The sequence below is a fragment of the Thunnus thynnus genome, chromosome 16, assembly GCF_963924715.1.
Source record: "Thunnus thynnus chromosome 16, fThuThy2.1, whole genome shotgun sequence".
Lineage (NCBI taxonomy): Eukaryota > Metazoa > Chordata > Actinopteri > Scombriformes > Scombridae > Thunnus > Thunnus thynnus.
Genome location: NC_089532.1, coordinates 14,841,318 through 14,845,204, shown reverse-complemented (window position 1 = coordinate 14,845,204; position 3,887 = coordinate 14,841,318).

Here is a 3,887-nt window from a genome sequence, read left to right as displayed (position 1 = left end):
AATCAGTAACAACTATACAAATGTCCAAATAAAAAAACACAAAACAAAAATACAACCATCCTGTATTTTTGGAAAGAAAGCATGTTGTTCAGCCAGCCCTTTCCCTAAAGATTGTGAACACAAACCAGACAGCTTTATATCTCTCCCGAAGCAAAGTTCAGTCAGTCTGTTCCCTAAATGGACACTTTCACAAACTGTTACACCTTCTTACAAACAAATATGGTCACAAGATGATCCCACAGAGACCTAATGGTCAGTCAATAACTTCAAACAAGTACATTCTTCAAATTTAGCTCAACTAGGTACCTCATGATGCACACAGTTTCCAAGACAGTATGCTTAAGGCAAAGATATCTTTAGCTAACCCCAGAGGTCAGCAAACAACCCTCAGATAGAAACAAGTTCAAGAGTTAAACTAGCCTATTAGTAGGATTTCTTATTATCTTATTCCCACAGTGTCACAGTGACATTACATTACATCACACTGCATTGAGAATAAACATGACCCCAGAGTTTAAAAACAACATTTGTAACATATATAATATATACAAGAAATACATCAAATGATAACCACTATTTAAATCTCTCTCAAACTTTCTTCACCAGCACAATTTCATCAAGGCTGAGACTGTGGATAATTTAGTAAGTGGAACTTGACTTTAGATTTTTTGTTTTCAAAAATTTTAATTAAAAATGGATGGAGGATGTCATGATGCACCTTCAAGAAGAGAAACTGAGATTCATTTTTAATGTATCACTTAAAAAATGTAACAGGTTTATTTCCAGCATCTTGATCAGTAATGTCATACATGTTAATATTAAAATCTGTAATTCTGAATGCTAATAACGTGTATATTTTTCTGATATTATATTGCTGTTATTGTTTAATCATAATTGTATTAGTTTATGCTTGTGGATACTGTTTTAATTACACTTTAGTCATATTTATCTTTACCTTGATCCCTGAATTTTTGCAGTTCACTCACATACTTTCAGTATGTATTTGCAACAGAAACAGTCTACTGCAATATGACAGGCTTGTTCTGTCATTAAAGTATTCAAATGGACTGTATATTACCCTCAATTATCTAGGTGCATGTATTTCTGTATTTTTCTTTTTCTGTTTTCGGTGTTGTTTTTATTGAATTGGACTTTCTGAATTGGAATTGAACTTATAAAAATGAAAGTGACACACCACAGTAGTTCCATTTACCAGGAAGATCTACTCTTATTAATACTGTGATATTAGTTCAACCATATCATGCATTAATATGTGAAACCAACAGTACATCCTAGCTACTTTAATTGCAAGTTGTCCACATACATAGCCCTTCTGCTGGAGTAATTCCAACAGACACGTGCAGATAGTATAACTAAAACAGGTACCATAGCAATGCGATAAAGGTGTAATCCTCTCTCACACACACAAATATACACAGCCAGCTGATGTATCCACTGGGGAGGAAAACATTTTTTACCCCACTAATCAGGATAAAGTGTTATAGTTTCTCTAAGTGTTGTAAGAGCTGCATAGTATATCTAAAGAACAAGAATGAGAAATAAATCACTCTAACTCATTAATAAACCATTAGCTGACACAAGACACACTTTTGATCCTCAATTTAGAGACACAAAACAAGACTTGACAATTTTTCATTCCCGCATGACGATGATAGAAGCAAAGACAAAACTGTTCATTTGAAGCTCTGCAGTTTTTTTTACCACTTAAATAGCCCATAAAGTGTGTGTATACTGTATATGTGTGCTCTCATGTGCACAAGTGATATGGTCCATTTCTTCATTAACATTTTCTATACTTGAAGAGCCTGCTAATTAGCTTTCAAGGAGCTGGTATTGATTCAATTAAAGATAAAATATACAGAAGGTGGGAGAGAAACAGCAGTTCAGTCAAAGTATTTAATTAACTAATAAGACCACTCTTTTTCTGAATTAATACGAATCATGTAAAATAATATTTATAGACTTTATTCTTACTTAAAAGTGGAACTTTTCAGAGAACTCTCTTGAGACACATTATCTAATATCCAAAGGAAACTAAGCAGTGTGATGATATAGTTAAGGAAAATAGTGACACTGGGCTTGCTAACAGACATGTGAAACCATGTCGTTAATAACAGACTTAATTGGGTAACAGTTTTTGGCAAAATGAGCTGAATACTCGACACTCCCTGAGGTCAATGGCAGTATTTGGGCCACTTTGAGTGGCTTGTTTTTGTCGTTTTCCCTCAGTTTCAACTGTTATCTTTTGCCTGTTACTTAATGGTGGAGACATTCACTGTATGGGCTGAAATAGTGATGCTAAATATGTGCTCCCCAATCCTCGATGTCAACCATATTTTCAAGAAGAAGCTGTCAAAGTCCCCATCATGCAGAAAACTCCTAATGTCTGTGGGCTCTTTGGCACTCTTTGCACCATCTGCAGATGCATTTAAGTTTTTGCCTTCTCTCCAGTCCCTCCATCCATTCAAACAGAGCCTTCCCCAGGGGTCACAGTAGTTTTCTCGTGGCAGCTGCTTATTCTTTGTGACTACTCATTATTTCCACCCCCGCAGAACCTCAGTAAATTTCTCAGCAATGTGGTATAGTTAATATAAAAATGGCTGAGGTGTGGATTTATCATCTGTGACATTTCCAAGATGTCTCTCTCAACTTTTGGAAATGGTTCATCGCAAACTAGCAAGCAGTCATCAACAACCAAGTTTTTGCTGTCTCATAACTAAACAGCCCTCACTTCAAGAGGGAGAGGAGAGAGGCAGAAAATACACTTCAGCGAGGAGATGCGGTTTTCCAAATGACACTGCTTGAATCTGTGACATAATATTGTTATAAAACTCAGCCTGTTTAAACAACCTGAGCAGAGTCAGTATTGAACCATATGATACCTCTGAACAACACAATATTCTCTTACACTGGGACAAAAAACACTGGTTATCTAGGAATGATTTTCTGGGGGAAAAAAACCCTCTAATGGCTTGTACAGTTAATACATACAGAATCTCAGAGATAGCCACTAATTTGTGGTCACATTGGCGCAGTAAATACTGCATGTGTGTTAAACATGCATTTTCAAAGTAGAGCTAGTAAGAATCCAATGTATGCTGCATCAGCATTACAGAGCCTATCATGTCAGTATACCGTATCGACATGCTTATGAATGAGTCTTCATGAAATTTTGATGAAACCAATGCATGCAACTACTCTCAACTCTACTCTCTCAACATGGTTGTTGGTGTACAGTATACATATGTATATATTTATAGGTTTTCCCCAGTGAAAAACATTGTTGAAATGTTATTTATTAAAATAAAATGAGTTCTTCCATGGTCAGAGCTTATGATCTGATGCACCAGTCTACATGAGGTTTTGGAGCTTTGCAATGATTGTTACCATCTGTGAAAACGTGAAATCTTTGAATCCAAGATGATCATGCTGCCATTCTCTGGAGGAGCAAACCACACATATTTCAAAGCTAATGTATACGTTGTCATGCAGTCAGTCTTTGGAGTGGAGTATCAATTTATAATCAGAAGTCTAATATTAAATTTTAAAAGTCTCAGCACTCTTTAAAATCTCAGCAGGGTTTTAATTAGAAATGTATAAGCTCAGAACTCAACTTGCTTTTGGAAACATCTTTTCAAATTATTGTTACAATCTTGAATTGTAAATCAATTAAACTGCACTGAAAATTAACTGATCATTTTACTGTGGGACCATAAACTGTCAGAGGCCTCTGTAGGGCTCCTGCACCCCATATGGAGAACCTCAGCTGCCCTACTGTACATACTGTAACAATAACGGGGCGGACTGTCCAAGAAATCCACAGAGTTACTTGGAAGCACTCGCCTGTGCTTGCAGATGGTAAATTC